A 14658-nucleotide genomic window follows, 5' to 3' on the forward strand; every position below is an offset into this window, starting at 1 on the left:
ACTGCTGTTCCTTGGGAATACTGTACTATTCCATTTATATTTAGGCATCCACCATTTAGTTTAGGTATCCCCTCCTCTCTCTGTAAAACAAATTTTTTATTATCTTTAAGTAGTTGTACAAAAGAGTTACCCTATAACAACACAGTAAATAAATATGTTTGTCACCCTCCTTCAACAGTCTCACCCTCCTTCCATCCACCCCTTCCCTTCCTTTTCCTAATTTTATGAATGTAATGAATACTTGACTGAATCCCCCCCTCCACACCCTTCATTTGTCTACCTCATTCCCCTAGAGCCCCTCCTCTACTCTTGGATGTACCCATTCCCTAGTGTTGACTTAGTTGGGCTTTGCACCTGGTCTTTCTAAAAGATTACACTATTTGAGCTCCCCATAGGCCTTTATACTTCAGTTAATTCATTTGTAGCCATTTTCATACTGCCCAATGTGTTTACTTATAGGCTTATAGATATGCTCTATCTATCACATTTGAATGGAACCATCAATCTTTGTTCTCTGGGCCTGGTTTACTTTATTTAATATAATTTTTACACATGTTTCTATTTCCTTACAATTGCCCCTCTCTCTGATGTATCCTTTTAGAAGAGCCAATGGTTGAATTACTTAATTTTCAAGACTCTAAACTTAATTAACCTAAACACTGGCACTCTGCTCCATTTGTCTTCCTTTGTGGCTTTTATCAATTTTTAAAGCCCACCTAAGGCAGTCTTCCTGTAAACAGTAAAACTACTGGGCTTTTATTTTAAACTCCTAGAATTTCAAACCAACCCCTCAGATTTCAATGACTCCACATTACAGGAGATCACAGAATGTTTTCCCTGTGAGAGTGGTAGGTCACCAACAGGATTCCCCAAATAAGCTACTCTGAGACTTCACATCTCGCTACCTTGGGAGCAGCCTCCAAAAACCTTGGGAAGCTCTGAATCCAACATGGACACAGAACCATGAATAGAGAATTTACAATGATGTCATAAGAATTTTCTCACTCACATCCTCTTCTAACTCCAGAGTATGGAAGATCAAAGATGACTTTTGTGGACAATGAACCAGTTCTACCATTGTGACATGACATCTGTGCCCAAAGAGGACTCCTTGGGATCTTCCAATGCTATATAACATTCTCTACTTATAATTGTATTCAAATTTTCATAAAGCACCTTTGGGAAAAAAATCTCATATGCTAGGCAGAGATCCAGACCCTAGAGATATAAAGACATGGTACTCACTCTCAAGAATTTCTCATTCGGTCACAAATTTGATTAGTAAAGTAGTATTAATGAAAATAAAATAAAATGAGTTAAACTTTCAATTAAATGAGTAAGACAGTCTTGTATCTATTGAGGAAAAATATAACCATCACTATATTACGGTTATAAATATGGGAAAATGAAATTAAAGATAAAAATAATACCTTGCATTCAGAACAAAGGGTAAGATTAAAATAGGTTATTTTCAGAAATGATGACTTTAAAATTATACTAATTCGTAAAATTTCTTACACAAGTTTTTTACACAAATTATAAAACTTGTATATTATGAAACTTGGCACTCTTTACAGGTTGGTTTCAGTCTACCAGCATGTAGAGTGGTGAAAGAATAATTCATTTTACTGCTTTAGGTTATCAGGTTTGGAGCCCTTTGTTAAGGCTGCAAAATACAAAGTTGTTCAGTTCCATTAAGTATTTTGTTTCAATAGTTTCTCATAAGCAAATGATGGTTGAAATTTTTGTGAAGACTGCTGTAGGGACCTGTTCTCCTGCTGACTCTCTGGATTACATGATGTCAACCTGCGTAATCAATGTTAGCTTTGATCACTTGGTTAAGAATTTGATTTCCAGGTTTCCAGTACACTTTTGTAATTAAAATTAGTATCCTTACACATTTATGATCCAGTAATTTCATATTTTCATCAAAGTGACTAATGGATATTCAGTATATACTTAAGTAATGAGAAAATATTATTGCTCATTTTTTCATTGTTATCTTTCACATTGGGTCTGTGTCATTTTGTAACATCTTGTTTTCTGTTACTATGTTAATTTCTGTCATTTATAATATACTCAAAATTCTTCTTGATACTTACTTCCTCTAAGGCCTACAATCATTTCCCCCTCGAAGATCCTTAGATCACCACGACTGGTATTTTCTGGCTAGATTCTGAATCTTTTTGAATCAGCTTCATCTTTATTTTTCTGGCCCAAGAAAATGCTTTTCTCAGCTTATATTTTCTCCTATTTCAGGCATGGAATCACAATTTCTATTATAAATTCCAGTGCTTCTCTTGGAAAGTTATATTTAGAAATAATGTGTGGTTATTGAGTGTATTCATTCAGAGATGTTGCTACTCCTAACATTTCAACTGAAATGTCTATGGAACATGCCTCCTACATATACAAACACTGATGTGTCTTTATTTTAATCATTGTCCTTTTAATCATCAATATTCTATCTTTTTATTTCATGACTATACACATGTTCCTCAACTGTGTCCAGCTGAGTGCTATCTCCAGGCATAATGTGTGGGAGGGTTTTGTACACAGACATGCAGAAGGCTTTTTGGCTTGAACCCTGGTGCTGTGGGCTGTCAAGGTGAGCACAGACCCCTGGCACTACAGGTGGGAGTGTTCCATGTAGGGATACCTGCCTGTGCTGGCTTTAGAGGATGTGTGGTCTGAGTTCAATCCTTGATGCTGCGAGCAGTGCCTTCTCATGTTAGAAGTGCACACAGGCTTTTGAATCCAGTTGGGTGAATACAACCCCTACCTGATGCTGTTGGAGGCTTTCCTGCTCATGGGTAAAAGGTCAGGCTTGGGTGGGTGCTCACCCCCTGGTGCTCTGAGTGGCTGGCAGTATTTCTCTTGTGGATGCACAGATGGTCAAGGCTGTGTGTAGAACCCACCCCTCAGAGACATGCTGGCAGAATCACATGTGGGGATGCATGCGTGGGATTTAAGAGGTTCCCTGACCTGTCTACTGGCTGATGTTAGAGGTCTCACTGAGGTCTTTCCCAAGGAGAGAGGCCATGATAAGTCCTGACCTACTGTGGCTGTTCAGACCTAAAGGGATCTCCCAAGATATTGTCCCAGCTTGTAGGGGGTTAAGTCCTTAGGTTATGGAGTATGGGCCAAGACTGGTATAGTCTCTGAATAGGAGGAGCCCCAGGCTTTGTCCTGGAACAAAGGGTTCACCCATGTCCAATGTCCATCAGAGGCTGCATTCTCTCTAGCCTAGTATGAGCCTTCTCTGAGTATCCATTACCAAACCTTGTCCCTTGACTCTAACTTCCCCAAGTACAAATTCCTAACATAATGTGAAGGAAGTTAAATCTTCACTTTGCTGGTACAGGCTGAGGTCTACATAGTTTCTGGGTTCTGAGCTCAGAATTTTGTCTGTTTTTGTTCCTTCTGCCACCTTCCTATGGCCCATATCTGCTTCTGAGCCTAGGGTTGAGTTCTCCAACTCTTCTTCCTGCCTGGAGAAGGAGTCGGGGGTGGGGTGGGGGAAGCCCAAGAGTCATGGTGTTTGGTACTTTGCATGATCTCCTTCCTGGGATTCACCTTTGACGTTTCTCTATTGCACTTCAGTTGCTGTTTTATAAGCAAGGTACTCCATGAAGAAACCTGAGTTGGGTGACGATCACTATGGAGCAGAGGGTTGACTGGGAATCTGATGGCTGCTCTAGCTGTCAGGATAGCCAAAGCAGAGGTCTGAACCAAATGTGGTTTTGTTCTGAGTGGGCTCTTTATTGTGCACATGGCCACATCAGGCTATGATCTGCATAGAGCTGTCACTTCTGGCCAGACAGGTTGTGCTAAACCTGGGTATGTGGACTTGCTGTTTTGTCGAGTATTCTCCTCTACCTGACTTATAAGTTTAATGTTTCTTGATTGGTGTTAAGCTCTGACTATATGACATTTTTTGGCATCCTCTCTCCAGTTGTTTTTTTCAGGTTAGAGTTTTGTGTTTCTCACTGAGTAGATAAGAGTTCTGGTATCTTGTCTATAGCCTGCCATTTTGATATTCCTGTTAATTTTTTATGTTGCAGCAGAGGCTATTTAGGCATAAATTTTGACTCATTGTTTTGAAAAGAACAAAATCTTTGAAGCAAATATTTAAAAGCTTCCTTTACCTGCTGATTTCTTACAGTATAAATGAAAGGGTTCAGTAAAGGGACCACAGAGATATACAGCAGAGCTATGATTTTTGTGAAAGTGACTATCCTATCCTTTGCTGAAGTTTTTATACACATAAAGATACAACCCTCATAAGTAATAGAGACAACAACCATATGTAATGAACAAGTGGAAAAGGCCTTTTTCCCTTGTTGGACAGAGGGGAATTTGAGAATGGTCCTGATGATGAATGTGTAAGAGAGAATCACAAAAAACAATGTGATGAAAAGTGTCATCAGACAAAAGACAAAAGTCAACAATTCTATGAACCATGTATCTGTGCAAGTGAGCTGCAGGATAAGACAGGCATCACAGATGAAATGATCAATTTTTGTGGATGCACAGAAATCCAACTGAAGTCCAAAGATGATAGGTGGAATGACGTTCATGAATCCAATACCCTAGGTACTGAGCACCAGCTGGTAGCACACTTTGGTGTTCATGATCACAGGGTAATGCAAGGGTTTACAGATGGCCACATAATGGTCATAGGACATGACTGCCAGGAGATAAAACTTGATAACTCCTACTAGAAAAATAAAGAATAGTTGTGCTGCACAATCACAGTAGGAAATTCTTTTGTCTCCAGTGAGAATGCTGGTCAAAAACCGTGGGATGCAGATTGTTGTAAAGCAAATTTCTAAGAAGGGAAAATTTTGAAGGAAGAAATACATTGGAGTTTTGAGACAGGGGTCCAGCAGTGTGAACAAGATGATGACAAAGTTCCCCATCAGGCTCAAGGTGTAGTTCAAAAATAGAAACAGGAAAACCATAATTTGTAGCTGAGGGTCATCTGTCAGTCCCAGTAAAATGAACACTACCTCTTGTGATTTGTTCTTAATTTCTTTTGCTTTGTCACATCTACAGAAAATAAAAACAGGTATTTACTCTTAAGCTTTTCTTCCCTTTCTGTCCTACAATGTGCTACTCTCAGAAACTCACTAAGGAAAGCAGGAATGTTTTCACAAACCATCTTAGAGCTCATCACAACAAATATAGTTTCCACTCACTCAGTACATTTACAGGATTTTTCAGTAGTCTGAGATTGAGTCTTACTTGGCAATACAGAAGGATGATGTTGTTTTGAAATACTAGTCTTTGATTGCATTGATATATGATACATATTTTGCACATTAGATCTCAATAGGCTCTTCAAATAGTTGATTTTTTTTAACTTTTTCCCTTCATTGAACACTAAAGTCAGTTGAGTGTCACAATGGTTACAGCAATGGCATGAGTAGTAGCTAGCCATAATGGCATTATAGTAGCCATAATGACTACTTTGGGAAACTTTTAAGAAGGAAAAAATGACAAAAACATACATGAAGCTATCCAAATGAGTATTTCCTAAGGTGAGAACAGTAATAAAAATTCTTAAGTTGTTCTTAGAAAATAATTGAGAAGGAACAAGAAAATTTAATTTGTCAAGGATGGCTTATAGATATAACCTGCTATGATAAATACAGTGTCTCTTGCATGGTTTCTTCCAATTCTCCTTTTATATGGAAAACTCCTGGAAAAATAATGGGAATAAGTACCATTTTAGGTACAAGTAGGAAAATGGTGTTGATGGACTCATGCCATGTACAGTCATGTTTTACAGATCCTTATGTTAGTTCAGACAAACAGAACTTCTGGAACACCTTGAATTGACTACAGGCACAACACAAGTGGCAATATACCAGCCTAGAGCAACTTGAATCCATCTTCTAATAAAACTGTATTTCCAAAACTATAACAAGTACTGAGAATTTTATCTGAATAATTACAAGATCCATCACACTTAGGAAATGTACTTTTGTTTTCTTACATAACGTGCAAAAGTCAAGGTATAACATATCTCAGTAAACATTAGAAATTATAAAGTAGATCCCAAATTACATATGAACAACAGTCCAAACTTTAAGTGAAAACACACATAGAGGGAAAATCTGAACCTAGATTGGTCATTAGGATTTATTTACTTGTACTATTTCATTCAATGAATCAAAACTTAAACTACCTTATTTTTAAATGTTATCTAACTATTATTTGTTTTTGTTCATTTTTACGTAAGAAATATAGATTTTTTAATCTTGTGGAGAACCCCAAGCTTCAGTTTTGATGTTCTTGAGCCAGATGACATTACCTTCCCAAGACAATTTCAATATTGACAGTTAACTTGTGCAAATGCACATAGCAAAAACAACTTTATGTTACTAAAAATATTCCATGCAGCATTAAATGTTATTGGTAAAGAGAAGTGTATCTGAGTTTTTTTTTTTTTTTTTTTTTTTGGCCAGTCCTGGGCCTTGGACTCAGGGCCTGAGCACTGTCCCTGGCTTCTTCCCGCTCAAGGCTAGCACTCTGCCACTTGAGCCACAGCGCCGCTTCTGGCCGTTTTCTGTATATGTGGTGCTGGGGAATCGAACCTAGGGCCTCATGTATCCGAGGCAGGCATTCTTGCCACTAGGCTATATCCCCAGCCCCGTATCTGAGTTTTGGTCATGTTCTTAAAAGGGAATAAAATGTATAGGAGAAAAATATGGAAACCATAAGAAAAGAATAAGTATTTTAAATAGGTAAAGAACAAAATAAAAGATTACAGTCATTGGAGATTTTATGAACATGTAAGTAAGAAGCAATAAGGGAAGAACTTTCAAACTAGTGTATGATTCTATGAATAATATTTAAACTTTGATAATTAATTAGTAAGAATATAGGAATATTTTTAGTCCACATAATCTGAATGAAAACATTTGAAAGTAAATGATAAATTTCAGACTCACAATGAATGGTAGACATGCAGTTGAGACAAATTGTGCATAGTATAAATAGCCCTATTAGAATACTGATATTAAAATGTCAGGTAAAGTGACAATTAAATCAGAAAAGATAATCTTGTATCTGCTGAGAATATATGCCATCACTGTATTCCAGCTTTAAATACAGTATATGGGAAAGTGAAATTAAGGATAAAATTAATACCTTGCATTCAGAACAAAGGGTGAGATTAAAAGAGGCATTTTTCAGAAATCATGCCTTTAAAATTACACTGTTTCATAAAATTTCTTAGGCAACTTTTTATACAAATTATAATTATAAAATTTCTAGAATTTAAACTATAAGACATTTCTCCCCAAATGATTACTGACTCCCCCAAGGAAATTCTTTCTTAGGTATTTCTTTATCATCACACTAAAATAATTAACTTTATCCTGAGATGAAAACTAGGTAATGCTATGTTTGCTGTATTGAGGATTATAGTAGATTTTGTTATCTAAAGCACAAAGTATTCTTTATCAAAAATAAAGCAAATATTGAGCATTAGGAATATCATAGGCATCAAAATCTTTTCAGTTTAAATCATTATGTCTTGTGATCTTTCTGCATTATTTACACAGGAAATATAAAAAAAGCAAAAGGAGAAAACATCGATGGTTTATTCTTCTGAGAAATTCATTCTACTCTGAAATATACCAGTAATTTCAATATTCTCTTTGAGACACGCTTTTTGACTAATTTATTTCATGCTGTGACAAGTCTATGAAGTTACCCACTTTGCTACACTTCACTACTTTCTCCGATGTGAAGAAACACTGTAAACCCCAGTAAATATGAACTATAAAAAGTGGCCTTCTCTTAATATAGTGAAGAATTTAAGCCTCTGGGTCCTACAGAAAATTACTTAACAAAATCATCAAATTCTCTAGGTAACTGAGTTACAGTGAATTATTTCCCAAGGGTTTGCAAAGTGCTTGAAATTTAAGTGGCCTTTACTGAAGTTAACAAGCAGTTTAATTTAAAATAACTCATTTATTCACTAAGGTGATGAAAGTACCATAATTGTAATTCATGACTGATTACAGAAATTGTGTGAAGAGTATTTGTGAATGTAAAGTGCTCCATTTCCAATTTCTTTGTCAATCGAAAGCCATTCTAAAATTAACTTTTTCAGAAGTAAAATTGAGCATGATGGAATGTGTACTGGTATTTAGTATATTAAACAAAAATGTTACTTTGAGTGGATTGAATAATGCATACTTCAAATTTTATGTCATAAATAGGACCTTTGTGTAAGGCAATTCTGTGCCGGTGTGATTGATTGGTTCAGAAGTAGTCAAAATACAATAGAGTAGAAAAGCTCATACAGAGGCAAGAAAACCATGGAAAGATGGAGATAGAAATTAGCAAATGGTGGCCCAATCAGCAAAGGAATGCCATAGAATACTTACAACTACCCAAACCTAGGAGAGAAAAAGAAAGATTCTAGCCTGTAGGCCTTAGAATCTTGAAACTGTGGACGTTTTATTTCAGTCTACCAGCACAGAGAATTGTGAAATTTCTTTTTACTGTTACACTTATGTCCTTTTGAACACCTTTGCTTGTTTTCTCTGTTTTTCCTTCCTGACCTCCTTTCACTACAAGTTGTATATTTAATTTTCAGCATAATGTCTATTGAGTAACACTGCTGAATTAGTTCACCCTTTGTTCCACCATTTCTCTGCTTCGCCTTGCCTTTCCCAAATCAAATAAACTTACATACAACACAAAAGTCTCAGAAACAACAACAACACAGAAACAAAAGGAAAGAACAGAAAAGAAAACACCACAAAAAGTAAAATAAGAGAGCCTCATATTTTCATTTCTTGGAGTGCATTTCCATAAGCATCATTTTCTAGGATCATATGAACATACCTACTTGTGATCCTTTCCTAAGAATATCTTCCTTTGGTCTCATCATGTGAATGTTTAAAGTCCTGCTTAATTTATCATGTCCAAGTATAATTTTTTTGTCTTCTACCATTCATTGGGTGTGCTAGTAGGTTTAAAATCACATTCTAATTATTACAAATGAGGGAAACCATGCAACCCATGCTTCTTTGGATTTAGCTTACTTTCCTTAATATATTTTTCCAAGTCTTTCAGTTTCATTAAAACAGTCTTTCTTATGGAAGAATAGAATTCCATTGTGTATATATACTACATTTTCTTGATTCATTTGTTCACTGAAGGGCATCTGGGATGATTTCATATTTTGGCTATGGTAAATAATGCTGCAGTGAACATGTTTGTGTTAGTAGCTTTAGCATGGCCTTGTTTGTGCTCTATAGGATAAGTGGGAATGCATCAAACTAAAGAGTTTCTGCAAGGCAAAGGAAACAGTTAATAAGCAAAATAGAAACCCCACAGAATTAGAGAAGACTTTTACCAGATATAGGTCAAATAATGGCCAAATATACATAAAGCTCAAATAATCAGCCCCCTCCCCCAGAGAACTGCATTGTTTCTAACCTATATAAAATTTCAGGGTATGTGTGTGGAACTATTGGGTGACAGGTGTGTCTGGCAAAGGTAAAGAAAATTTAATATTGTTAAAATAGATTACTTGAAACTATGTAAATAGAAATGATGAAAACAAGGAAACCTGTTATTGGACACTATTTTTAGAGGGAAACCTGTAGGGACAGGGGGTAAAATTAATTGAAATGCAGTGTAAACATATGTAAAGATGTAACAATAAAATCTGTCCCCTAAACTTGTATACCTGATTTAAGCCAATAAAAACAGTAAGTAAAATAAATAACTGAAATTTAAACTCCTTTCCCACTAATATTTCCTGTCTCCACCCAGCATAGATCTACCCTGAAATGGCTAATATAAATCTTTATTATCTGTTTCATAAATATCTAATCAGCAATATTTGAATTTTGGCTGTCTCAGTTACTCAAATAGTAGCTAATCATCATTGTTGTTATTTTCAACATGCCATGTGAAATTATAGCCTTTTTCTTTTGTATTTCTTTCCCGTGATTTTACTCCTCTTATCACTGTATATTGCATATATGTGTATTGGAATGAGGCAAGGGAAAGGGAATATCAAAATTAAGAGACAAAGGATAGATAAGACAAACCAATGCAACAGTAATACTTACAAAACTATATGCTGTAAACCAACTGTACAACTCAGGGGCGGGGAGGGAAATGGGGATGAAGGGCAGGCAGGGGGAAAAATGAAGGAGGAGGTAACAAGTTGGATAAGAAACGAACTTACTGACTTACATATGAAACTCTAACCCCTCTGTACAACACTTTGACAATAAAGAAATGAACAAAAATAGTAGCTAAGTGATGAAGCAGATTGCATTTAAGAGCAAGTAGATTAATGAATTAATCATAAGCAGAAGTAGAGTGTAAAGGGAGCAATAGAATATAGACTATGACCCTACACAGGTCTCTTCCTTTTCCTCTAAGGAGAATTTCTTCAGCCTGTCTGGAGAATGGGAAGTAAGGAGTAGAAATCCCCAAAACTTGTAAAACAACCTCTCATGTATGACATAGTTTATCTAAAAGTACATTGTAAAGGAAATATGTTTTCAGGGGCTATCCATTCAATGTATTTAATTTTCATACTGATTTATAAAACTTTTCAACCCTGCTTTTTTTTTTTTTTCACAGAATGAGTATACCTTGTATTGGAATGGAAAGTATGTCTGAGAGAAGAAAATCAGGCATACTACTGAGTCTAGATAGCCAAAGACCCAAGTATGAATGTTGGCAAGAGTATAGGAAAAATAACATGGTTCTGATAAGAAAAAAAGGGACACAAAGTTCACGAGGTGTGACTGCTTTTTGCTCCTTTTAAAAACTGCTATTTTAAAGATGGTGTACAAAGGAGTTACCGTTACATAAGTCAGGTAAAAAGGACATTTCTCTTTGGATAATGTCACCCTTTCTCCTGCTCTCTCCCAGGTTTTCCCACTGGTCCCAACCCACAGATTGTAAAGTTCATTTTCAGCATAGTGTCTAGTGAGGAGCAGTGCTGCACTTGTTTACCCTTTGTCCAAACTCCAATCCTGTGCCCTCTTTGCACTTCTTTTTTTTTTTTTTTTTTAAGCCAGTCCTGGGCCTTGGATTCAGGGCCTGAGCACTGTCCCTGGCTTCTTTTTGCTCAAGGCTAGCACTCTGCCACTTGAGCCACAGCGCCACTTCTGGCCGTTTTCTGTATATGTGGTGCTGGGGAATCGAACCCAGGGCCTCATGTACACGAGACAAGCTCTCTTGCCACTAGGCCATATCCCCAGCCCCATGAACTTCTAAATATAAATAAATGAACAAACAAGACAAAAGCAAAATACAAAAACAGCAACAAAGAAAAATCTTCCTTTCCATTTCCTGGAGTTTACTTTGATAAGCATTATTTTACATGATCAGATGGACATAAACGTTGCACCTTTGTATTCCTCTCCTAAGAGTGTCCTCCTTAGGCCTCGCTGTGTGTGAATGCCTAGAGTCCTATACAATTTATTTTGACCTTATCTATTTTAGGTCTAGCTTCTTCTTATATGTGTGAACATGGGCCCTTTCTGTCTCTGAGCTTGGCTTACCTCATGTAAAATGACTTGTTCTGGGTCCATCCATTTCCCTGAAAGGAACATGATGTTTATCTTTCTACTGGCTATGTAAAATTCCATTGTACATAGTGCCACATGTTTTGGATCCAGTCATCTCTTGTAGGGCATCTGTGCTGTTTCTGTAGCTTGGCTATTGAAAACTGTGCAGCAATGAATATAGATGTGCAGAGTCTTGATGATATTCTGGTTTGTGATGCACTTGGTAGATGCCCATGGATGGTGTGGCTGGGTCCTAGGGAAGATTTACATTTAGTTTTGTGAGAAACCTCCAGACTGTTGCCCAATGTGGGGGTCCTAATAACTGTGTAGTAGGTAGAGGTCCTTCCCCCCCACATTCCCACCATCATTTATTATTGTTGAATTTCACCATGTTGGGTCATCTAATGTGGGTGAGATGGAATCTCAGACTTGTTTTGACTTGTAGTTCCTTTATGACTAGCAATGAGGAACATTTTCTGATGTGGTTCTTGGACATTCTTATCCTTCTTCTGAGTAATCTCTCCTTAATTATGTTAGTATGGCTGATTTTAACAAAATTCCAAAAGAGTAAGAGTAACCTTCATGGTAAAACCTCAGTGAGTGTTTTGCTTCAGTGGAGGATGGAGGTAGGGTGGGGACCTGGAATTAATGGAAAGAGTCAAAGAGAACAATTTGCCATGATGTTTTTGCATACTAAACAGGGGTACATATATTTACAAATGACAGGTTTTCAGCACTGTGTCATTTTGTATGCAATATGTGGGTTATTAATTTGGTGAAAATAGACAAAAGCACAATAGATTAGGAAATTCATATATTAAAGGAAAAGTTAATTTTTTCCCCTGACCATTATATATACACAGATTCACTTCTAGCATTCAAAGTTTACAAGGTAACATGAGCAATCGACTCTACAGCCTGCACTTACGTGCATTTTAGGCAATAAAACTAATTACGTTTACATATAAATCAATCCTAATTATTATAATGCTGCTGGAGAAAATTTTGTTTGAAAATCTCAATTCTTATGCAAACATGATAACTCTTATCAGAATATCCATGAATATAATTTTCCTCATTCATTTTATTTTCAATATCATTATGATTGGTGCTTTCTCAGCATAGTTTAAATTCCCCTTGAAAACTATTCAGATTTCCTTCATCTTTCTATCACAGCTAAAACCAAATGGCATAGTAATCTATCTTCCCAGTTTGTTTCTGACTGTTTTAGCAATGCAAAATTATAGAAGCAAATGTAAAATGATTAGTGATGAACACAAATAATTAATAATCATATGTTCATTTGAATCAAGCATTTGCTACAAAAATAAATTATTTATTAAACAATATTAAAGGTTTAATATTTAATATCTTTGTTTTAATAGAGTAAACTGTTAACTTAATAGCCTTGTTTTAAAAATGTCATTTCAAGTCAGCCCAGACAAGAGAGACCCTTTCATTTACACTCTAAGAAATTAGCAAGTAAAATAATTTTTTTTTTTTTTGCCAGTCCTGGGGCTTGGACTCAGGGCCTAAGCCCTGTCCCTGTTAGTAAGCCCTGTTAGTAGTACTCTGCCACTTGAGCCACAGTGCCACTTCTGGCTGTTTTCTGTATATGTGGTGCTGGGGAATCAAACCCAGGGCTTCATGTATACGAGGCAAGCTCTCTTGCCACTAGGCCATATTCCCAGCCCCTGAAAGAAGCTTTTAAATATTTGCTTCAAAGGTTTTTATCCCTTTCAAAACTATGAATCAGTGTAGACATAAGTAACATGCTGCTACAACATTAATGAAAAGTTGAGTTCAATCATATAGTATATTACACCTGATCGATGCTACTTCTGTGTATGTCATATTAGTTTTACAAATGTCTCTGTCCTCTTCCTTCTGCATTAGAGCTTCACTATAGAACATAGAGGTTCACTAGGCCCAAACTGTGTTGGAATTAAGAGTATTAATACTTACCTCTAACTGGAAATAAAAATAAAGGTTACCTTTGTCTTTATATACTTTATCCTCTTCTCTCAAATTATATTTCCCTGTCAAAAAAAAAAAACATTTTTAAAACAAGACTATTAAGTTAACTATGCTGAGAAAGCACCAATCATAATGATATTGAAAATAAAATGAATGAGGAAAATTATATTCATGGATATTCTGATGAGAGTTATCATGTTTGCATAGGAATTGAGATTTTCAAACAAAATTTTCTCCAGCAGCATTATAATAATTAGGATTGATTTATATGTAAACGTAATTAGTTTTATTGCCTAAAATGCACGTAATCCTCTGATCTCAGCCTGCTAAATAGCTAGGATCACAATGTGAGCCAATGATGTCTAGTTTGTCTTCATAGATATTATTGTCACAAAATGAGGAGGTTTTCAGTTTACAATCAGCGTGTCTCACTTGTAATCATACAATATTAGCTGTAAGTCAAAAATGCAAAAAGACATTTAAAAAATCACTAACCTTTTAATAGTTTGACAGCTATCTAGTAGGTTGCCTTTAGAAATTAGGAAAAATCTTCCATACTTCATTACCTCTCTCATCATCCTTGTAAAGAGAGAGCACCGATGATCCATTCTTCTCCTGAACACTTCATTCTATCCTGAAACTTATAAGTGGTTTAAGTGTTATCATAGAGATTTTATTTGTGACTAATTTATTTAATGTTACTACAAAATTGATCAAATTACATTCTTCTTCATTTATTACATTCAGTTCTCTGGAATATTATAAATGTCAGTGGATATGACATTAGTACAATATGCAGTTGCCTTTCTTTTAATATAATGGAGGATGCAAGCCTCTGTGTTTGTCAGGAAATTATTCCACAAAGAAAAATAATTCTCTGGGTAACTGAGGTGGAAAACATCATCTGCTAAGGGAATTACAGGTTATATGATTCATAAATGGTTTCTATAGATCATCATGCACTTCTGTGCATGCACATGAATGCACGTGCGCGTGAACACACACACACACACACACACACACACACTTTTCTTTCTCTTAAGTATGCATCCTGAAAAGTCACTGCTGATTCCACACACCAAACTTTTTAAATGACAGTTACAGGTCTCATAGTTTA

General features: G+C 36.0%; 1 pseudogene; it reads right to left on the reverse strand.

The window, feature by feature from the left end:
* Positions 1–4070: 4070 nt before the first annotated feature.
* On the reverse strand, positions 4071–14119 carry LOC125348369 (annotated as a pseudogene).
* Between the last annotated feature and the right edge of the window lie 539 nt (positions 14120–14658).

Source organism: Perognathus longimembris, chromosome 1 (assembly GCF_023159225.1).
Source record: "Perognathus longimembris pacificus isolate PPM17 chromosome 1, ASM2315922v1, whole genome shotgun sequence".
Classification (NCBI taxonomy): domain Eukaryota; kingdom Metazoa; phylum Chordata; class Mammalia; order Rodentia; family Heteromyidae; genus Perognathus; species Perognathus longimembris.